This window comes from Grammomys surdaster, unplaced genomic scaffold (assembly GCF_004785775.1).
Source record: "Grammomys surdaster isolate TR1022 unplaced genomic scaffold, NIH_TR_1.0 191, whole genome shotgun sequence".
NCBI classification, from domain to species: Eukaryota; Metazoa; Chordata; class Mammalia; order Rodentia; family Muridae; genus Grammomys; species Grammomys surdaster.
In genome coordinates, this window is record NW_021604636.1 from 11009590 (window position 1) to 11035132 (window position 25543).

General features: G+C 36.2%; 1 pseudogene; it reads left to right on the forward strand.

The window, feature by feature from the left end:
- LOC114622707 overlaps window positions 1–23975 on the forward strand; it is a 146416-nt pseudogene extending 122441 nt beyond the window's left edge.
- Window positions 23976–25543: the final 1568 nt, after the last annotated feature.

Consider the following 25543-nt stretch of genomic DNA (forward strand, 5'->3'; position numbering starts at 1 on the left):
CACCAGCAAAACCAAAGAAGAGAAGCACACATGCACACACACACACACACACACACACACACACACTACCAAAATAAAAATTACAGGCATTAATAATCATTCATCATTAATATCTCTCCATATCAATGGATTCAGTTCTCCAATAAAAAGTCTCAGGTTAATAGAATTGATGTGGAAATAGGATCCAATATTCTGCTGTATACAAGAAACACACTTCAGCAACAAAGATAAATATTATCTCAGAGTAAAGGGCTGGAAAAAATTTTTACAAGCAAATGCACCCAGGAAACAAGCTGGAGTAGCCATTCTAATATCTAATACAATATACTATCAACCAAAATTAATAAAAAAAGATGGAGAAAAAGATTTCATACGTATCAGTGGAAAAAATTCACTGAGAGATGGTGTCAATTTCAAAGGTCTGTGATCCAAATAAAAGGGCAATGATATTTGTAAAGAAACATTGATAAAGATTAAATCACACATCAAACCCCACACATTAATATTCAGAGACTTCAATACTCCACTCTCACCAATAGAAGGTCATCAAGACAGAAAATAAACAGTGGAATAATGAAACTAATAGATGTTGTGAATCAAAAGGACCTGATAGATATCCACTGAACGTTTCACCTATACACAAAAGAAAACTCATTCTTCTTAGAACTTCATAGAACCAAAATTGATCATATTGTCTATCACAAAGCAAGCCTCAACAGATACAAGAAAATTGAAATAAAGCCTTGTATGTTATCAGACTGCCATGGATTAAAGCTGGACTGAAATGACAGAAATACCCTCTAACCATGTAAAGCTTCTAATGTATGGATGAGTACACCAACCCACCCACGAAACCTTCAAATCAGAGTTTGTCCTGCCTAAAAGATGTGAAGAGATAAAGATTAAGCAGAAATTGAGGGTACAGCTAGCTAATGACTGCCCCAACTTGAGGCACATGAGAGACAGACCACTCAAGACACTGTATTCTCCTATATCGCAGACAGGCACCTACCATAATTGTGCTCTGAAAGGCTTTACCCAGCAGCTGAGGGAAACAGATGAAGAAATCTACATGCAAACATTAGGCAGAGTTCACAAAATCTTGTGGATGGGGGGAAGGAGGTTTGAAGGAACCACTGGAAACCACAACACTAAAGGCAGATCTATAGAATCAAATAGCCTGGTCCATAGTGGCTCATAGAGATAGAAACACCAACCAAAAAACATACATGGGATGGACTTAGGCCTCCTTCACATATTTAAGAGATGTGACACTTGTTCTTCATGTGAGAATCCTAACAACCAGAGCAATGGCATTTCTAAGTCTGTTATCTGCCATTGGATCATGTTCTCCTAACAGGGCTGCCTTGTAGAGAATCAATAGGTCCTACTACAACTTGATATGCCATGGTGGGTTGATAATCATGGGAGCTGTCTTCTGCGTGAGGAGGAAGGGAGGCAGATGAGGATAAAGGAGGTGAGAAGTAAGGACTGGGTAGATAGGAAGGAAGGGAAGCTACTTTTCAGAATGTAAAATAAGCAAATAAATTAATAACAAAAGAAGAGAATGGTAAACAAATAAAGGGTATGCTTGTGTTGACAGATTAATCACCTCTGTACAGGTAAGTTGTTAAATGATTTACTTAATTTGCTACGTTGCAAGGTGAAAGTATATTAAAGTGATTTAAATTGTCAGTTCAGTCCAGATTAATTTTCAAAAGTATGTCTTTCAGATGTTGTAAATATGATTCTAAAATGATAGAAAATTAAAAGTAGTAATAAGACAACATAAAACTCCTGTATTTGAGATAGTATATGTTTACAAATATAGACACATCAATATAAGAAATAAAATGGAGTTAAGAAATAAACTCATACATACAAAGTAATTTGTTTTTATCTTTTAGGTTAGAAGGGAAAGAAGTGATTAAAAAGTATATACTACTTTTCAAAATTATGCTATAATAGGGTTTCCATAATTAATAAAAATGCACTTTGTATGTGAAAGAGAACAAATAATTTTGAGTATTTTCATGATTGAGTAGAAACATGTTTATCCTGATTTGAATGTTTTGAATGTTATAAATGTATCAAAATATCACAGAATTTAAAAAACATGTAAGAAAATATAATAACTAAAATAACAAGGATCTGAAAAATATGGACAGAGTTTAAAAGCAAGTATCACTCTTGTCAAGTTCCTGAGAATGGTTCTGAGTACTAACATCAGGCTGCCCGATTGCCTATACCTTCAACTCCAGAAGAATCTGTCACCTCTGGTCAATGTAGGAACAAGCACTCATGTGTACATAGCTCCATTCAGACATACTCATACAGGCACACATAGTTAAAAGGCAATATAATTTTAAAAATTATTTCACAATTGTATATAGTATAAGAATTTATGACAACTAACATATAAATGAATCTTAGCCTATACACAAATATACATATAGATAGTACAAATTAAGTATATGTGTGTGTGTGTGTGAGAGAGAGACATAAATATAATTCAAATTAAAGAAGTAAAATCATAAATCTTAAAACTTCCCTAATATTCTTAGATATATGATCTTCTACTAGAGCACATTCTACTTATCCGCACTATGCTCTTAGAGGAAAAACTGACCTTTAGTTTCCCATCAGCCAATGACTTCCATTAGCACGTCTACTAGTCTTGGTACTTCGAGCTCAACTTCTAACTCCATGGCAAGGTTTGAGTTAGTGTGTGCTCACAAGCCTTTTGAATTCTATAAGATCACATATCCAGCTGCAGTTATGTGCCTAGAATGTAGTTTTCTGGTAGTCAAGGTTTTCTCACTCTTTTGGCTCCTCTATTTTATAGTGATTCCTAAGCCTTTGGAATACATTCTGAAGTCTCTTATTCTCTGTATCTTGGTCAGTTGTGAATCTCTGTGATGATCATCATGAGTGCAAATGGAGGCTTCTCTCTTGAAGGTTGTGTTATCTTAATATCAAATTATTATGAGGTAGTTTATTACTAAGTAATCTTAACAAAATAATAGTAGGTGATTTTCTCCTAGGGTCAATGACCTGGCTAGCCATAGATTATTCTCCCAATAATGGCACTGAATGTTGATTTTAACTCCTTGAGTACAGCTTTAGTGCAAAAAAATGTTGGTTGCTTTCATAACTTTTGTTCATTTACTAAACCTATTTATTAGGTCTGGCTAGTCATTATTGTGCCTTGCAGGGTTCATAGCTGTGTAACAATAATGGTTGCTTTTCTCTTCCTGTAGCATGCAAAATATCTTCCAGTACTAAAAATGTTAGGAAGTAGAGATACACCTTGCATGTTAGAAAAAGAATTGTTTTTATATGTTTTAGGTATAAATGTAACTTTTATTCACCAGTTGTAATTATTTTCATAGAGACTTACTGCTGAATAAGCTCATTCTTTCTAGCTCTCTCTGAACTCTGGCTAGCTGGTACAACTCAGCTGTTCTGGCTCAAACTCCTAAGCTGATTGACTCATACTGGTTTCTCTAGGTTATTCCCTGAATTCCTCTGCTTGGCCTCAAACTAACTGGAAATTTGTTATACTCTTCTGGCTCTTTCTCATTCTTGGTTCCTTCTGTCTTCACCTGAAAATTGTCTTTGTAACATTATACCAGTAAATCTGGCTCTGCGGGCCTGCACAGGATTGCATGAAACCATGAATGAACTCAGCTACACTGGACTGACTGAACTGAATGGGAATTCAACTGTATTCAACTCTGTGCTGCTCAATAAATTGCCTTTCTTCCATAGATGTACTCATGGCAGTTGGGCACATCCTATCTCTGACTCATTCTTGTCAAATCATTTTCTGATTCATCACTTAGTCTTCCCCTCAAGTAAATGTCACTCTCAAACATGGATGCTTTCTTTTACAAACCAAAATTATCTTCATTGTTAGGGAATAGAGAGGTGAGTACTAAGGATTTAACTGTATTCTTGCCAGATGTATCTGTAATCTAGGGCATGTCTGCACTCTGACTGGATCAAATACACCTAGAAGTTCTTTGGACATGATTGGATATGATCCTTTGCCAGAGCAGCAATGTTACTGGATTAAAATGTCTCTACATCTAGGATTCTAGCATGTGGTGTCTCCAGTGATATAATCTTACCATCAAGTTTGGAGGGTAACCAAGAACATTGGCAATAACTTGTATTGTCTGTGTCATGAAACAAAATGATTAGAACATTGCATAAAATTCAGTACTAAAAGTATTCCTTAAAATAGAATTTTATTTACAGAAGTGGGCATGTCTCTGCATCTTAAATGCTTGGAGAAGAAAGTTTTCATTATCTGAAAATGACTAGGAAAGTTATAGGCCAACCCCAGATATCAGGCAGAGGTTATTATTGATTGAGTTGGAACAAAGAGTGATAAAGTTGCTTATTCTTCATCTTGTAACTGTCACTAGCTTAACACTTGAAAGTATGTGCTAAGACATAATGTGATGTTGTTTATTTGATTATTGGGGTAAATATACAATAGTAATATATCCATTGCATTCATAGAAAAAAAGTGAAGATTGAGAATTTAATGATCAACGTTTCAGTAGAGATTTACAAAGCAGTGTCCAAGAATCCCCTCTGAGTCACTTAAGGAGACAACTCATTAGCTGTATTTTCTGCTTCATCCTCTTTCAGCTTTATAGATGGAGAAAACCAGCTTCTAGAAAGCATTCTTCTTTAGCTTAAGCCTACGAGTATTTATTATCTGTGCCATGATAAACACTATTATCAAGAAATAATTATTTCATTCTAGACTTACATTTATAAGGCAGTAATTCCTTTAATCTAATGGGTGCATATTCAACTAAACCATGTATTAATGACAGAGACTTTCAAAACTGTTTGGCAATTTTTTATTCTTTATGGATATAAACTTTGAAATCTAACATTTTTTATAGTTCAAATTTAGGTAATTGAACATTTTCAAATTTTATTTATTATCAAAAATATATTTTCATGAAAGTGAATTTTGTATGACAAATATCTCCTTTCTTTTTTATTGATATTGTATTTATTTACATTTCAGATGTGAACCCTTCTCCCTATTCCATGCCATCTCCCCCATAAACACCCTATCCAATCGCTCCTCCTTCTTTTTGCTTTTTATACCATTTTAATTACATTCATGGATTAAGGTCAGTTAAAGGTTGAGGAACTAGCAATTCAATAGATACTAATAGTCAAGAAGTATGCACAACAATAAAAACAAATAATCAAAGAAAAAGCAAGGCAATAAACAAAATCCCCATGATCACTCTTGTGATCACTATTTCTAAGAGAATATCAGGGTGATCAAAATATTTGAGCCTACTTCCCTGTTCTAGCCAAAAGATATTTTCATGCCTGAAGCCTATGTCTTTGTTTTAGGCTAAAATTTAGATTCCTGCCTGAAATTACTTCTTTGTTCTACACTAAAATTTAGGTTCCTGACAGAATTTACTTCCTTGTTCTAGCATAATGTCAGATTCATGCTTGAAGCCTACTTCCTTCTCCTTGGTCAATGTCATATTCCTGACAAGCAGTCAATTTCCTTGTCCTTGGCCCATGTCTGATTCTTGCCAAGCAGCCCCAAAAGCTCACCACTTTTCCCCTTTTTTATGTCATGAATAAGAATGAGCCTGTCTTAGATCATTCTAACAAGAATGCCTTATTTACTCATCATGTAGTATGCTTTGTCAAAAGCAATACACTTCTGTCTTAGTTTGGTAAGGCTCTGTGCAGAATCTTACCTGTCCTTGGCTTGCCAACATGTTATTTTGATAACTCTGTCTGGGGTTCCATTTTCATTTTCAAGCCATGTACTTTGACTGCCAAACTGATATTGTTAAAGACAAACATGATGGGCTGAAATAAAAGTATTCTCAGGGAAAAAAAAGACTAGGATGATCAAACTATATATGACATTCATGAAGTTTGATCAAAATAGAAATACTGACCTCAGGCCATGGGTCGTTTTGTCAGCAGGATCTACAGCCTTAACACTCAGCAGAGCAGCATTCTTTAAGTTCATAAGCTCACTATGCAAACTTAAAACATCTAGAGAGGTGTTGGAATTATGCCAAATATACTACAAATGTATGTAAACTTTTTCCTAATTATAATGACTACACCTGTAAATTTTATAACTAATATGAATTTAATAGTATTGGCATGACATTCAAGAGGGAACCTTACTCTTAAACTCTGAGTTTCCTTTAAATAATTTGACTATGATAAAGAGCAGCAATCCAATGTTCCATATGCCTATCTAAATCCTCTTGTATACACAATACATTAGTAAAATTTTTTTTTTGCTAAATAATTAACAAAAGTAGCTGTCTTAACTTTTTGTGTTAAAACAACTGCAGAAGGAGTAGTGCTAGCAATTAATGTAATTAAACTATTATACCAGCAATAATCAAGCCAATTATCCACTTGCTTCTGCTTATAACCTAACTCACATCTTCTAGTACTTGCAAGCTTTTTTCAGAAAACCAAGGTTCTGTAATACTTATGGCAGAAAGACAAAGCTGGCTGATACACCTCTGTTATAGACATGCCAGGATTCAATACTCTAACACAATTAGAAAATGTAAAATCAATGCAGCTTATAATAATGTAGAAGAAACCTCACACCAGTCAGAATGGCTAAGATCTAAAACACAGGTGATAGCAGATGCTGGCAAGGATGTGGAGGAAGAGGAACACTCCTCCATTGTTGCTGGGATTGTAAGCTGGTATAACCACTCTGGAAAGCAGCCTGAAGGTTCCTCAGAAAATTGGAGATAGTATTACCTGAGGACCCAGCTATACCACTCCTAGGCATATACCCCCAAATTCTCCAACATATAACAAGGATACATGATCCACTATGTTCATAGCAGCCTTATTTATAATAGCCAGAACCTAGAAAGAACCCAGATGTCCTTCCACAGAGGAACGGATACAGAAAATGTAGTACATTTTGACAATGGAGTACTATGTACCTATTAAAAACAATGACTTCTTGACATTCTTAGGCAAATGGATAGAACTAGAAAATATCATCCTGAATGAGGTAACCTAATCACAAAAAAACACATATGGTATGCACTCACTGATAAGTGGATATTAGTCCCAAAACTTACAATACCTAAGATACAACTCAGATACCACATGAAGCTGAAGAAGAAAGACCAAAGTGTAGATGCTTTAGTCTTTCTTAGAAGGAGTAATAAAATAATCACTGGAGCATGTACAGAGGCAAAGTGTGGAGCAGAGACTGGAGGAGGGGCTGCCTGGAGACTGCCCCACCTGGGGATCCATTCCATGTGCAGTCTCCATTGCAGACGCTGTTGTGGATGCCAGGAAGTGCGTGCTGACAGGAGCCTGATATAGTTGTCTCCTGAGAGGCTCTGTCAAAGCCTGACATATACAGAGGCAGATGCTCACAGCTAACCATTGAACTGATCATGGGTTCACCAATAGAGGAGTTAGATACAAGACTGAAGGAGCTGAAGGGGCTGGTGGCCTCATGGGGAGACTGACAATACTAACCAACCAGAGATCCTAGAGTCTAAACTGTCAACCTGGGAACACATATAGAAGGACCCATGGTTCCAGCTGTATATGTAGCTGAAGATGTCCTTGTCAGACATCAGTGGGAGAAGATAGCCTTGGTCCCAGGAAGGTTTGATGCCCCAGTATGAGGGAATTCAAAGGCAGAGAGGCAGGGGTGAATGAATGGTTGGGAGCACACCCTCATAGAAATAGAAGAAGGTGGTATGGGATAAGGGGTTTTGGGAAGGGGAATGCAGAAAGGGGATAACATCTGAAAGGTAATTAAGTAAAATATGCAACTAAAAAACAACACATAATGGAACTGGCTATTAGAGTTGATCATTTGAGACTTTTTGTCAATATTTTAATATTATTCATATTACTGGGATTCTCTATAATCCTCAAGGACAAGGTATTGTGTAAGGGGCCCATGGAACTTTAAAACAATATCTTCATAAAATACAAAAGGGGGAGGTATATCCTGGTACACGACAAATTTATTTATATCATGTTCATTTTATTTTATTTTATTTTATTTTATTTTATTTTATTTTATTTTATTTTAAAATTGGATGCCTAGAAACTTCCTGCTGAGTTTCTATTGCATCCTAAAACTAGACATACTTATGCCTAGGTGAAAAGGAAGGATCCACTTACTGGCAAATTACGTGAACCTGATCAGGTATCTAATATGGGGAAAAGGGAAAGTTTGTGTTCTTTCTGCAGGATAATGAAGGAACATGGTGGCTGCCAGAGTGATTGGTGACACATGTTCATGCTAAAACAAATAAAGATGCTGACCTGTGAGCTTGCTGAGTACCCTGAGAATGGTGACTGGGAAGCTGTATTGGGCATATGTTCCTGACCCACCTTTGCTTTCTCATATCCCAGATGGGACAAGCTTCTTTGACTCAAATTTTTAGACCTTGTGGGACATAAAATCAAAAAGAAAAGTTATAATGACTCTTTTATTTTTCTTAAATATGACCAGTTATTCATACTCAGTCATGTACTGGTCTAGAAATCAATCCAATATTTGAAATAACAGTCTTCATTTGGAAGGTTGGATCTGGACATTTTCAGAGACATATTTAGAAGTTAGCTTCAGTTCTCTATGATGTTATTTTAGCAAGAGATAAAGTTGGGACAGTATCTGGATTTTAAACAAGTGTTACTGCATCTGTCAAGGATCTTTTATTTGTCAGTTTCCCCTTTCTTAACCAATTATCCTATTCAATACTATAAACACTTAAGAAAAATGTGATTTTTATCTGATTTAGCTGACATACTCTCACTTTCTAGTCAGCTTGACTTTGTTTTCTATTCACCATCAAAAGTTAAAGTCTTTTTGTGATATCTGTTCCAAATTGGCTATTCTTAAGATTATGTTGTTAGTAGAAAAGCAATTATCCACTTGGCTTTTGTCTATCTCAGTTGCACCTGAAAATGAGTAAGAACAAGTTCTTTACCTGTAGTGAGCAAAATGGAATCACATGAAAAGTTTGATTCATTTTCTAAGAAAGATTGGTAAATAAAGTATAATCTATGTTCAACATATGACACATTGGAAAAATACCTGGCACAGGAGTAAAGGAGCAAACTTCCATCTGATGCCTTTCACTATAATAAGATCTAAGCCAGGCAGTGGGGAAACCTAAAGGAGAATGGGAAGCAGAATTAGAATAAGAATATTAGATTATTTTGTCACAAGCAGAATCTAGATTTATGAATATACGTAGTTCAGTGTATTTGATGTCAACATAAAAATGTTCCTAGAGGAGGAAAGAAAAGGACCTTATGGAAAGATGAATGATTGTGGTAGGGGTGATTAAATATGTTATATACATATGTGTTTTATACATATATGTAAATACATGTAAGCATATATATGTACATGTAAAATACTTCATTATAAAACTCAGTATTTTGAATAAGAGAGATCAGTTGATAAGGCAGCTGACGTAAATATAAATACCTTAGTTTGAATACCAAGAACATATCTTAAGCTAAAAAAAGTAATACTGCCGTGGGCAGCAGGACAGCAGGAATGAAAGTATGGTTGAAAAGTAGAAAGCCTGGTATACACAACACAAAACAAGGTAAAAGGAAAGATCTAACAGCTAAATTTGTCATCTATTCTTTATAAACAAACTGATTTTGTATAACTAAAATCATAGTAAATTATCAGCAACCCTCAAACAGATTGTTAATGACTAGTTAATATTTACATTTATACCCAACTGCCTATCAGTCAGCCCATACAATACCTTAACTGCTACTTTCTACAATCTGAACCAAAATCTCAGTTATGTCTCCAGAACTAGTTTTGCACCTTGCCTACCAACATGCTTTGTGAATACACAGCACCATATGCCCCTGACTCCAAATGAGAATCCCAATACAGTCCTTGCTTCACTCAATTCCATCTGAGAACAATATGGCATCCTGTACCCTTAACCTATGAAAAATGGTTCACTCTTATTGTACAACCACTCTGCTATGCAGGGACTGTTGTAGAACCTAAGGAGTCCTCTACATACTTCTGTAGATCAGCAGAGAGAATTCTAGAATTGAATGAAAATGAAAAAAAAGGAAAGAAAAGAATAAATTTATGAGGAAAGGGATGTGGAACTGAGCATATGTGAAGGAAGGTGAATACTATCAAAATGCTTTTTACTAAAATTTCGAAGATCTCATTATATAGATATATATACATATATCTATATATATTTTAAAAAACGGTTAAAATAAAATTGTGGTGCTGGAAAAGAGGTATAGGAGTCAAGAACACTTGATGTTCCTCAGGAGAACATTGTTTTCACTCCCAATACCCAAATTTCAGTTGACTTTTAACTGTAAGTCCAGCTAAAGAACATCCAATTCTTATTATTACATCTGTAGACACAAGACATGGATCTGGTGCACATAAAATACAGACAGAATACTCATAAACTTAAAATTATAAAGTTTTTTATAATCTATTCACTTGAACATTCTAAAAAAAATAGATGCATATATGACCAACTGAAATTAAATCAAGATGAATAAATCATTTAATAGGTCCATGAAAACCAGTGACATATAAGCAATAATTATGTCTCTTATGTCATGTAAACAAAAACAAAGCAAAACAAAAATTCAGGACAAGATAGAACACATTATTCTACTCTATATTCAAAGAATCTATGTCAATATTCAACAGGTTTTTCTTTCAAAATGAAAGAAAAAAACACTTCCAAATTATTTTTATTCCATAATACTTCACACAAATTAAAAATAGACTTAATTATTTAAACATTGAAAACACAGAAACAAGCAAAAACAAGACATGCAACCAAACAACAACAATAACAAAACAAGCACCCAAACAATCCTGAATAATCAAAGAATACTGCAGTATCACCAGCCTGAGTTTAAACTTTACTAAGGGGTGTAATAGTAAGCAAAGAATTTTACCGGCTTAAAAAAGAAACATGTGCCAAATAACACGTAAATAAAATTAATGAGTGGTGTCTGGCCTGACCATAGATGAGAAAATTATAATTAAATTACTAAAAATGAAAATTTAGGAAGTAATCGAAGAAATTTTACCATTGGTTTAAATAAACTTTACCCCAAAGATGGAGGGATAGTTTAACATACACTAATCAATAAACATAATTTACATAAACAGATATAAGGACAGAAATCACATGATCATCTCATTAGATGCAAAAGCGCTTTGGCCAAATCTAGTGTTCATAAAAATAATTCTAGAGAATGTTGGAATTTGAAGAATATATCTTTTTTATATTATTATATATTTTTCTTTTTTATTAAATATTTTATTTCTTTACATTTCAAATCCTATCTCCTTCCCTGGTTCCCCTTTATAGGGTGCTCACCTACCCACCTCACTCCCTCCTCACTGCCCTAGCATTCCCCTACACTGGGCCATCAAGCCTTCACAGGACCAAGGGCCTCCCCTCTCATTGATGTCCGATAAGGCCATCCTCTGCTACATATGAAGCTGGAACCATGGGTCCCTCCATGTGTACTCTGTGGTTGATGGTTTAGTCCCTAGGAGGTCTGGTGGGTAGGGGGGTCTGATTGGTTGATATTGTTGTTCTTCCTATGGGGTTGCAAACCCCTCAGTTCCTTCAGTTTTTTCCTCTAACTCCTCCATTGTGTCCTCTTACTTAGTCCTATGGTTGGCTGTGGGTATCCATATCTGGCAGAGCCTCTCAGGAGATAGTTTTATCAGGCTTCAGCCAGCAATACATTGTTGCTATCAGCAATAGCATCCAGATTTGGTGTATATATATGGGAAGGATCCCCAGGTGGGGCAGTCTCTGGATCGTCTTTCCTTGAGAAATATACCTTAATACACTAAATAGAATAGATCACATCCCAACAACTACATGAAATTTGGAAGGAAACTCAAAACATTCACACTAAAAATCAGAAACAAGATAAGGATGTTCATTTCCTTGTTATCGGTTGGTCTTTGCTAGACAAATAAGAAAAACTGAAAATGAGGATGAGAATGCAAAAAGAAATGAAAATCAAAGTAGACTATATGATTCCATAAAAAATACCTCAAAGAAAAAAATCTTATAGTTGATAAATACATTCATAAAAGAAGAATGATTCAAAATTAAAGTATAAAATTCCACACAACCCAAAGAAGGCTGGGCTCTCAGGAGCTCTAACAAATGCAGGTACATAGGATCATAGGATCACAGGATCACAGGATTGTTCACACCAGGATTTCAGGATCCCAGAGGCAACCTGACTCCCAGGAGCTCTTACACCCAGGATCTTAAGATCACAGGGTCACAGAGACAGCTGGATTTTGAGGAGTTCTGATACAAGCAAGATAACAGAAAGATAGGCTCAAGTCAGAAATGGTGAGTACAGGTAGCGCTAGAGATTACCAGATGGTGAAAGGCAAGCACAAGAAAATAAGCAACAGAAACAAAGGTTACCTGGCACCATCAGAACCCAGTTCTGATGGCACAGAAAAAGTATCCAAATTAATACAATCAGAAAGGAAAAGGAGAATACCAACAGAAGCTGAGGATATTCAAAAAATCATCAGATCCTACTACAAAAGTCTATACTCAACAAAACTGGAAAATCTGGATAAAATGGACAATTTTCTAGACATAAACCAAGTACCAAAGTTAAATCAGGAGCAGGTAAACCATCTAGTCTAATAACCCCTAAAGAAATAGCAGCAATTATTAAAAGTCTCCCCACAAAAAAAAGAAAAGAAAAAGCACAGGACCAGATGGTTTTAGCGCAGAATTTTATCAGACCTTCAAGGAAGACCTAATATCAATTTTCTTCAAACTATTCCACAAAATAGAAATGGAATGAACACTACCCAATTTGTTCTAGGAAGCTACAATCATGCTCATACCTAAACCTCACAAAGACCCAACAAAGAAAGAAAACTGCAGACCAATCTCCCTTATGAATATTGATGCAAAAGTACTCAATAAAATTCTCCCAAACTAAATCCAAGAACACATCAAAACAATCATCCATCATGACCAAGTAGGATTTACCCCAGGAATGCAGGGATGATTCAATATTCGAAATCCATCGGTATAATCCACTATATAAACAAACTCAAAGAAAAAAAAACACATGGTCATCTCGCTAGATGCTGAGAAACTATTTGACAAAATTCAATATCCATTCATGATTAAAGTCTTGGAAAAATCAGGAATTCAAGGAACATACCTAAACATAGAAAAAGCAATATACAGGAAACCAGTAGCCAGCCTCAAACTAAATGGAGAAAAACTTGAAGCAATCTCACTAAAATCAGGGACTAGACAAAGCCGCCCACTCTCTCCTATTTAATATAGTACTTAAAGTCTGAGCCACAGCAATTAGGCAACAAAAAGGGGTCAAATGGATAAAAATTGGAAAAAAGAAGTCAAAATATCACTATTTACACAAGATAAGATAGTGTATACAAGTGACCCCAAAACATCTACCAGAGAACTTGTACACCTGAAAACCCACTTCAGAAAAGTGGCTAGATATAAAATTAACTCAAACAAATCTGTAGCTTTCCTCTACTCAAAGTATAAACAAACTGAGAAAGAAATTAGGAAAATGACACCCTTCACAATAGTCCCCCAAAATATAAAATACCTTGGTGTGAACCTAACCAAGCAAGTGAAAGATCTATATGACTAGAACTTCAAGTCTCTGAAGAAAGAATTCGAAGAAGATCTCAGAAGATGGGAAGAACTCCCATGGTCATGGATAGCCGGGATTATGGCCTTCTTGCTGAAAGCAATCTACAGATTCAATGCAATCCCCATCAAAATTTCAACCCAGTTCTTCATAGAGTTAGAAAGAGCAATTTGCAAATCATTTGGAATAACAAAAAAACCAACAAAAACTATTCTCAACAATAATAGAACTTCTGGGGAATCACCATCTGGGATCTCAAATTCTACTAAGAGCAATAATAATGAAAACCACATGGTATCAGTACAGAGACAAACAGGAAGATGAATGGAATAGAATTGAAGACCCAGAAATTAACACACAACTATGATCAGTTGATCTTTGACAAAGAATCTAAAACCATCCAGTGAAAAAAAGAGCATTTTCAGTAAATGGTGCTGATTCAACTGGAGGTCAGCATGTAGAATAATGCAAATTGATCCATTCTTATCTCCTTGTATAAAGCTCAAGTTGAAGTGGATCAAGGGCTTCCACATAAAACCAGATACACTGCAATCAATAGAGGAGACAGTATGGAAGAGCCTCAAACACATGGGTACAGGGTAAAAGTTCCTGAAGTGAACACCAATGGCTTATGCTCTAAGATCAAGAATTGACAAATCGACTTCATAAAATTGCAAAGCTTCTGTAAGGCAAAGGACACTGTTAGTAGGACAAAACAGCAACCAACAAATTGGAAAATGATATTTACAATTTCTACATCCAATAGAGGGCTAATATCCAATGTATATAAAAAAACTCAAACAACTTGATTCTAGAGTATCAAATAACCTTATTAAAAATAATAACTGGGCTAAACAAAGTATTCTCAACTGAAGAAACTTGAATGGCCAAAAAGCACCTAAAGAAATATTCAACATCCTTAGTTAACAGGGAAATGCAAATCAAAACAACACTGAGATTCTGACCTCATACCAGTCAGAATGGCTAAGATCAAAAACACAGGTGATAGTAGATGCTTGTGAGGATGTGAAGAAAGAGGAAAACTCCTCCATTGTTGGTGGGATTGTAAGCTGGCACAACCACTCTGGAAAGCAGCCTGAAGGTTCCTCAGAAAATTGGACATAGTATTATCTGAGGACCTAGCTATACCACTCCTAGGCATATACCCCCAACTTCTCCAACATATAAGAAGGACACATGCTCCACTATGTTCATAGAAGCTTTATTTATAATAGTCAGAACCTGGAAAGAACCAAAATGTCCTTCCACAGAGGAATGGATACAAAAAATGTGGTACATTTGGACAATGTAGTACTACGCAGCTATTAAAAACAAGGAATTCATGGAATTCTGCTGAAAATGAATAGAACTAGAAAATATCATCCTGAGCAAGGTAACCCAATTATAAAAGAACATCCATGGTATGCACTCACTGATAAGTGGATACTAGATCAAAAGCCTTCACTACATAAGATACAACTCACAGACCACATGAAGCTCAAGAAGAAGGAAGACCAAAGTATGGGTGATTTGGACCTTGTTAGAAAGGGTAACAAAATGCTCCTGGGAGAAAGTACAGAAAAAAAGATGTGGAGCAGAGACTGGATGAGGGACTGTACAGATACTACCCTACCTTCGAATTCATCCCATGTACAGGCATCAAATGCAGAAGCTGTTTTGGATGCCAGGGTGTACATGCTAACGGGACCCTGATATTGTTGTCTCCTAAGAGGCTCTGTCAGGGCCTGACATATACAGAAGTGCATGCTTGCAGCTAACCATTGAAGTAACCACTGGGTCCCCAATGGAAGAGTCAGAGAAGACTGAGTAGGCTGAAGGGGCTTGCAGCCCTATGGAGAAAGCTATAATACCAACCAACCAGAGCTCCAAGGGTATAATCTGCCAACCTGAGAACACATATGAAGGGACCCATGGCTCCAGCTGTATATGCAGTTGAGGATGTCTTGTTGGGTATAAATGGGAGAGGAGGATCTTGATCCCGTGAAGTTTGTATGCCCCAGTGTAGGGGTTTTCGGGGGTTGAGAGGCAGGAATATGTGGATTGTTGGGAGTATACCCTCATAGAAGTAGGAGGGGGGATGGGATAAGGGGGATTTCTAAGGGGTGGAAATGGGGAAAGAGAATTACATCTGAAATGTAAATAAATAAAATATCCTATAATAAAAATAAATAAAAACCAGATAATAGAACTGGCTATTACAGTCAATCATTTGAAATTTTTTGTCAACATTTTTATATTATAAATTATACTGGGATTCCTTATAATCCTCAATAACAAACTATTGTGGAAGGGGTCCATGCAACTTTAAAACAATATCTTCATAAATTAAAAAAGGGGGAAGCATATACCCATACATGACTAATGTATTTAAATCATGTTTTTTTATTTTAATTTTTATAAAAATTTAGATGCCAAGGAACTTTCTGCTGAGTGTCTATTGCACCCTACAACTAGACATACTTATGCTAGGAGAAAAGAAAGGATCCAATTACTGGCATATGGCATGATCCTGATCAGGTATCTAATGTGGGGAAGAGGGCATGTTTGTGTTTTATGTGCAGGATGATGAAGGATCATGGTGGCTGTCTGAGTGATTGGTGAGACATGCTGATGCTGGGATAAAGAAGGATGCTGATATGTGAGCTTGCAGAGTACTCTGGCATTGGAGGCTGGGAAGCTTTATTGGATATATGTTCTTAAACCACCATTGCTTGCCTATATCCCAGATGAGACAAGCTTCCTTGCCTCAAGTTTTTAAACCTTGTAAGATAGAGAATCAAAAGGAGAAGTTATGGTGACTCTTGTATTTTTCTTAAATGTGACCAGTTATTCAGAGTCATGTACTGGTCTAGAAATCTATTGAATATTGGAAATAACTGTTGTCATTTGGAAGCCTGGATCTGGACATTTTCAGAGACATATTTGGAAGTTAGCTGCAGTTCTCTATGATGTTATTTTAGCAAGAGATAAAGGTGGGACAGGATCTGGATTTCACCCAAGTGTTAGTGCATGTGTTGAAGCTCTTTTAATTGTCAAGTTAAAATCACTTTTGTTTCTTCTATAGTATTTATTATAAGTTGCATTGATTATACAATTTCTAATAGTGTTTGTGTGTTGAATCCTGGCATGTGTGTTAACAGGGGACTGTTATCCAGCTTTTGTTTTATTGTCCTGAGTATTACAAAATATTAGTTTCTGTAAAAAAGTTTGCAAGTACTGGAAGAAGTGAGTTAGGCTTTAAGCAGAAGCAAGAGGGTAGTGGGCTTGATTATTGCTGGTATAACAGCTTTAATTACATTAATTGCTGGCATCACTGCTTCTGCAATTGCTTTGACACAAGAAGTTAAGACAGTTACTTTTTTTAATCATTTAGCAAAAAAAATTTTACTAATCTGTTGAGTATACAAGAAGAGTTATATACACATTTAGAACATGGGTTTGATGGGGTTTTATCCTATTCAGATTACTGGAAGAAGGTTCAGAGTTTAAGGATAAGGAGCCATCTTGAGTGTCATGCCAAATACCATTGGATTCATGTTTGTTCTAATATTTACAGTGATAGTCATTATAATTAGGAAAACATTTAAAGACACTTGCAGTATATTTGGCATAATTATAACACCTCTCTGGATGTTTTAAGTTTGCATAGTGAGCTTATGCTGCATATACTGCTGATAACATTATCCATGTCTTGAGGTCAGTATTTCTATTTTGGCCAAGCTTCAAAAATGTCATATATAGCTTGATCATGTTAGCACTTTTTGTCCTGGGAATACATTTTTTCCTGCCCCTCATGTTAAAGCTTGTCTTTAACCATATCAATATGTTGGCAACCAAAGTACATGACTTGAAACTGTAAATGGACCCCCAGGCAGAGTTATTCATTAACATGCTGGCAAGCTAAGGGTGGGTAAGATTCTGCACAGTGTTTTACCAACCTAAGACAAAAGTGCATTGCTTTTGATGATGCATATTCCATGATGAGTAAATAAGGCATTCTTGTCAGGACAACCTAAGACAGGCTCAAACTTGTTTATGAAGTAAAAAAGGGGGAGATGTGGAGAGCTTTTGGGGCTTCTTGGCAGGAATCTGACATTGGTCATGGACAAGGAACTGGGTTGCTTGGCAGGAATCTGACATTGGCCAAAAACATGAAAATGGGCTTCAGGTAGGAATCTGACATTAGGCTAGAATAAAGAAGTAATTTCATGCAGGAATCTAAATCTTAGGCTAGAACAAAGAAGTAATTTCAGGCAGGAATCTACATCTTAAGCTACAACAAAGAAGTAAGCTTCAGGCATGAAAATGACTTTGGTCTAGGACCGGGAAGTAGGCTCAAATATTTAGGTCATCCTGATAAACCCTTAGAAACAATGATCATAGGATTGATCATGGGACTTTGTTTATTGCCTTGCTGTTTTTTTGACTATTTGTATTTCTTGTCTTGCTTGTTCCTTGATTATTTGCATTTATTGTATTGCTAGTTCCTCAACATAAAACTGACCTTAATACTTGCATGTAAGTAAAATTACATAAAAGCAAAATGTAAGAGGGAGGATGGGATAGGGGTTTCTGGGGTGGGGGGAGGCAGATGAAAAAGGGGATAACATCTGAAATGTAAATAAATAAAATATCCAAGAAAAAAATCAGTATTGTCTCTACATGTAGGAGATAAGTATACTAAGGAAACATATCAGGTAAACAATTCCTTTCTTAACAACATAAAAATTGAAATGTCATGTACCAAATCCCATCAAAGAATTAAAAGACTGTGTAAGAAACACTTTATGACATTCAAGGGAGAAAATGAAAAAAAAATTTGAAGATGAGAAAATTAATTGTATGAATACTATGACAATTATTCAACTAAAGGTAATATACGTATTTATTGTAATCTCATCAAAATTATAATAAACTGTTTTGCTGATTTTGAAAAGTAATTTTAAATTTAACTTCGAAATACAAAAATAATCCAAGATAGCCCAAGGATTCCTGAACAAAGAAAGAATATCTGAATATATTACTTTCCCGATTTTATTCTACACTATATGGCTATAATAATAAAAACAACAGTGTATTAAAATGAAAGCAGACTAAGAGATAAATGAAGTAGAATTAAGAATCCACAAACAAACACATATTTTTCCAGCCATATGATTTTTAACAAAGAAGCCAAACACATACCTCCAAAGAAACACCAGTGTTGCTCAACTGAGATAGCTACATGTAAAAAGAAGAGCAAAAAAGAAAGAAAGAAGAGAGAAAGAAAGAAAGAGAGAGAGAGAGAGAGAGAGAGAGAACAATCTAGATTATTAATTGTCACAAAACTCGAAACTTCACAAAACTAAACCTCAAATAAAGCAAGAATTTCCACATAAGATTTGGTACTCTGCATTTGGTAGAGATACTCATAAAACACAGTTGTAAGCACAGGAAAATCCTTTCTAAACAGGACCCTAGTAGCACAAACAGTAACCAACATTTGGCAGATGTGACCACATGAAGCCAAAAAAATCTATACAGCAAAGGTTAATGCTATTTGGGTAAAGAGGTAGTTCACAGAATTGAAAAAAATTACTAACTATACATGCGATAGATTTAATTTAGTTAGTAATATACAAATAACTTAAAAATAAAACAAATAATCTAATTAAAATGGGGCATGAATGAAACAGAAAATTTTACAATGAATGAAATACAAATATCTTAGGCATATTTTTAAAATGTTCAAAAACTTTAAGCCTCTGGGCGATGGAAATTAAAACTACTTTAAGATTTTAACCAATTAGAAAGATCAAGATTTGACAGCAGATATTGGTCTCAATCTGTAAAAAGGGTCAGATATCTTTGGCACTAGTGTTAGAGCAAATTGTGGAATTCAGTCTTGATCTTCCTAAAAATATTGGAAATATGTATACTATATGATACAGCTATACCACTCTTTGATATATATTCAAATATTACATGTCTTCTCTAGAAATATTTGTTCTTCTATGTTCATTGATGTTCCAATCACAGTAGCCATAGAATAGAATCCCATTTGATGTTCATTAACTGATGAATGGATAATTAAAATAGGGCACATTTGAACAATATAATATTAGCCCACATTTTTTAAAGTCAGTCTCTTAATTAAATATATAGAACTAGGATCAATTATTTGAGTCAAGTCTAAATCTCATGTCTTCTGCTACATGAGGATGTTAGCTTTGAAATTTAGATATGTGTGTATCTATACACTGCACACATTTGTGTAATCCACAAAGGATCCAGGCAAAATATAAGGGTCCATGGATATGATGCCCTTCAAAGGCAATGAGATGGAAACACATTTAAATAAAAGGTTAAAGGGGAATAATGATACTAGAAAGCATTATATTAAAGTGGATTTGGGATCAAAGTTTAGAGGAGGGAATATGAGAAAAGATAACTAAAACTAATCTTTTGAACAAAAACATGGAAATTTACTACTGTAGAAAAATTTTAAACATCTATATATATCAAATATAAAAAGTTTTAATGAATTTCCCCTAAAATCATGATACAACCTGCTAATTAGGCACCATATGCTACAAGCAAAAACCTTAGTTTTAAGAATGAGCTACCTCTTTTTCAGTTGTTGCCAAATAAGTCTCCTTAGTCCTCCTAGCTTTACAGACTATTAACAATCCTCTTCTTTATCCTCCTGAATTTGATGGTAAGATATTGTTACTGAATATTACTAAAGACACTAAGTAATTGCATCACACAACATGAACATATCAAGCTGCCACTAATCTAAAAGTGTCACCCTACTTGCTAGCTTTCTTAGCATTGGAAGGTGTTATTAAAGCTACCAGAGATGAATAATTATCATTTTCATTCAGCTCTTTACCATGTAAACTATAATAAAAATTGGCCTGAGAAGATATGAAAACTCATGTGAAAGTAACAATATTGTTAATTTGAATAATCAATGATTTTCTGATTGACTATAGGGCCAATTACAGATACGGTACCTTTAATAGGGTCAAGAACCTGTGGATAGGCAGGCCATAGGTCCTAGGGTAGAATCAAATACTATTATTTTGTTAAACAGCCATAACATTATGTGAACCCCTAATGATTTGCCATTTTTTCTATTGATAGTTCATCTTTCAATCATCAAAAGTGAGGATTCTTCCTGCAATATACAATAGCAAACAGAGATTCACGATTTGTCAAGGTTCAAAGAAAATTACACTTTGTGTTATACTTCTTCTTCAAAGGCTCAAAGATCATTATGAATGAGTGGGTGACAAGATTATGATCAACAAGGTTGATATATTATTTAATGTCACATTTAATTGTTCTTTTTTTTTTTTAAAAAAAAAAAAGAAGAACCAGCAATAGACTTTGAACTATTTTGGGGGTGACTATGGATTATGCTTAATACAGGGGAGGCTAACATTCTCCTGCTTGAGCTACATACTCAGACTTTGGCATTTTGAGATTGAATCTCCATATGTAGCTCAAGTAGCCACAATTGTGTGGTTCTGCTACCAAACTTTCTCCAGTGCTTGAAATTTTCTGAAGTAGAACTAGAGAGTGACCACCTAATTTTCTCAGCTATACAATCCTTTGTTTTATTACTCCTTTAATTTCCCAAGTAATTATATCAGCTTCTTCTGTGATAGTAGAGAGAAATCAAAATTACCATTTAGATACATTTCACTCTATTAAGTAAGCCTGAATTTACTTCAGATCCTTCATGTACTTCTTTCTCAGATGAGTTTTATAAAATAAAACTGTTTTAAAAAATCAAAACATTCACAATTTGACTGGGCTTAACTGAGACTCAAAATATTGTAGAGATAGTTTTCTTATTTTGTTTTTGTGTCTTTGTTCACTTGACATGATTCACATGTCTTATAGTGAATGATTCTGAAAACTTTCATATTTGTCTGATCAGATAATTCTTGTGTCTAGTTTTACTTTATTATAAATAAAAGAAAACTATCTCTATACAAGTAAAATTATTCAAGACCAATTATCCAATTGCCATAAATATTTATTTAGAAAGTTTCCATTATAGACACAAGATAGAAAATACAATCCTTAAAGAATTGCAGTATGCAATTTTGTAATGTATATTGTCTTAGGGTTTTACTGCTGTGAACAGACACCATGACCAAGGCAACTTTTAAAAGGACAACGTATAATTGGATCTGGCTTACATGTACAGAGTTACCGTCCATTACCCTCAAGGTTCGGGAACATGGCAACATCCAGGCAGGCATGGTCTAGGCATGGTCTAGGAGGAGCTAAGAGTTCTACCTCTTTATCTGAAGGCTGCTAGCAGAATACTGGCATCCAGGCAACTAGGATGAAGGTCGTAAAGCCAACACCCACAGTGACACACCTACTCCAACAAGGCCACATCTGTTCCAACAGGGCCACACATTCTAATATTGCCTCTTCTTGGGCTGAACATATACAAACTATCAGATACAATAAACTTCTATGGCAAAAACTTCACAAAGGACAAAGCAATAATTACTACTGATTAACATGCTCATATTAAAAGTAGATATCCTAAAACTTTAAGGCTAACAAAGACTATATATATAAGCTAGGGATCAGATCAGCTACATGCAGTAGATGACCAGGAAGCCAACTTAAACATTAGGGACTGAAAATAATTTTTACGTAGGCCTTCCTATAGATATAGGGATGGTAACAAGCCTGCTGAGACTAGTCAACCTCAATCTAGCACAAGGGGTTATAACCAACACAACCTAGAATATGGACAGAGTAACTACAGTTATCCCCAGGTACCTGGGAGCTACCCAGTGCAGCCAGTCAACGCACCTCCATCTTATCCTCCTACCAGCTACTCTTCTTCACAGCCGACTAGTTAGGATCAGAGCAGTTACTCTCAGCAGAACACCTATGGGCAGCCGAGCAGCTATGGACAACAGAGTAGCTATGGTCAACAAACCATCTATGGGCAGCAGCCTCCTACTCGTTACCCCCCTCAGACTGGATCCTACAGCCAGGCTCCAAGTCAATATAGCCAACAGAGCAGCAGCTACCGGCAGCAGAGTTCATTCTGACAGAATCACCCCAATAGCATGGGTGTTTATGGGCAGGAGTCTGGAGGATTTTCCGGAGGAGCTTGAGTGGCCCTGATAACTGGGGCAGGGGAAGAGGCGGATTTGATGGTGGAGGCATGAGCAGAGGTGGGCGGGGAGGGGGACGCTGTGGAATGGGCAGCGCTGGAGAGCGAGGTGGCTTCAAATAAGCCTTGGTGGACCCATGGATGAAGGACCAGATCTTGATCTAGGCCTTCCTATAAATCCCGATGAAGACCCTGACAACAGTGCAATTTATGTGCAAGGATCAAATGACAATGTGACCCTAGATGAACTGGCAGACTTCTTTAAGCAGTGTGGGGTTGTCAAGATGAACAAGAGAACTGGACAGCCCATGATCCATATCTACCTGGATAAGGAGACAGGAAAACCTAAAGGTGATGCCACAGTGTCCTATGAAGATCCACCAACTGCCAGGGCTGCCGTGGAATGGTTTGATGGGAATGATTTTCAAGGACGCAAACAAAGTTTCACTTGCCCGAAAGAAGCCGCCATTGAACAGCATGAGGGGTGGCATGCCACCTCGTGAGGGCAGAGGGATGCCACCACCACTTTGTGGAGGTCCTGGTGGCCCAGGAGGTCCTGGAGGACCCATGGGTCGCATGGGAGGCCATGGAGGAGACAGAGGAGGCTTCCCTGCAAGAGGGCCCCGAGGCTCCAGAGGGACCCTTCTGGAGGAGGAAATGTCCAGCACCGAGCTGGAGACTGGCAGTGTCCCAATCCAGGCTGTGGAAACTAGAACTTCGCTTGGAGAACAGAATGCAACCAGTGTAAGGCCTCTAAGCCCGAGCGCTTCCTCCTGCCACCCTTTCCACCTCCGGGTGGTGATCTTGGCCAAGGTGGCCCTGGCGGCATGCGAGGAGGAAGAGGTGGACTCATGGAACATGGTGGTCCTGGAGGAATGTTCAAAGGTGGCAGGGTGGAGACAGAGGTGGCCGTGGAATGGACAGAGGCGGCTTTGGTGGAGGAAGACGAGGTGGTCCTGGGGGTCCTCCTACACCTTTAATGGAACAGATGGAAGGAAGAAGAGGAGGACATGGAGGACCTGGGAAAATGGATAAAGGCGAGCACCATCAGGAATGCAGAGACCAGCCCTACTAGAGACCTGCAGAGCTGCATTGACTACCAGATTTATTTTTTAAACCAGAAAATGTTTTAAATTTATAACTCCATATTTATAATGTTGGCAACCACATTATGATTATTCCTTGTCTGTATTTTAGTATTTTCACAGTTTGTGAAGAAACATTAAAACAAGTTAAATAGAAGTATGTTGAATATTTTTTTGTTTTGTTGGTTCTTTTTTCTTTTTTTGTTGTTTTTTTCTTTTTAAGATGGTCATTTTAAGACTTAACAATAGGAACCCCTTGTGAGCATGCTCAGTATAATTGTGGAGAACCAAGAGGGCCTCTAATTGTAACAATGTTCACGGTTGTGGCTTTTAAAAAAAAATTCCAAATGTTTATAAACAAACAAAAAGTTACAAAGAACCTATTAAGTATTTAGCTTCAGAAGTGGTTAGGGAAATGTCAACTTGTTGCATTTATTAGTTTCTCTTTCAGAATGCAATGAGGTGAGAAAATTTGCTTGTTGATCTACAGCATTCTAAGGACAGATCAAAAAAAAAAAGGGGGGGTGGGGATCTAATGCATAAGCTATTGTCTATAAAGTAAATGTATCAATAGCTCAAGTAGTAAAAATAAGAGTGAATAAAATCATATGAAATAAAGGACCTTCACATAAAACCAGATACACAGAAACTAATAGAAAGAAGATGGGGAAGACTTTCAAATACCTAGGCAGAAGGGAAAAGTTTCTGAATAGAACACCAATGGCTTATACTCTAAGATCAAGAATTGACAAATGGGACCTCATAAAATTGCAAAGCTTCTGTAAGGCAAAGGACACTGTCAATAGGACAAAATGGCAACCAACAGATTGGGAAAAGATCTTTACCAATCCTACATCCAATAGAGGGCTAATATCCAATGTATACAAAGAACATAAGAGATTAGAATCCAGACAACAAAATAACCCTATTAAAAATGGGGGACAGAGCTAAATAAAAAATTCTCAACTGAGGAAACTCAAATGGCTGAGAAACACCTAAAGAAATGTTCAATATCCTTAGCCATCAGCAAAATGCAAAACAAAACAACCCTGAGATTCCACCTCACACCAGTCAGAATGGCCAAGATCAAAATCTCAGGTGATAGCAGATGCTGGCTAATATGTAGAGAAAGAGGAACACTCCTCCATTTTTGGTGGGATTGTAAGCTGGTACAACCAATCTGGAAAGCAGTCTAAAGATTTCTCAGAAAATTGGAGATAGCTTTACATGAGGACCCAGCTATACCACTCCTGGGCATATAACCAGAAGATGCTCCAACATATAACAAGGACACACGCTCCACTAAGTTCATAGCAGCCTTATTTATAATAGCCAGAAGCTGGAAAGAACCCAGATGTCCTTCAACAGAGGAGTGGATACAGAAAATGTGGTACATTTACACAATGGTGTACAACTCAGTTATTAAAAAACAATGAATTCATGAAATTCTTAGACAAATGAATGAAACTAGAAAATATCATCCTGAGTGAGTGAACCAATCACAAAAAAAAAAAAAAAACACACATGATATGCACTCACTGATAAGTGGATATTAGCC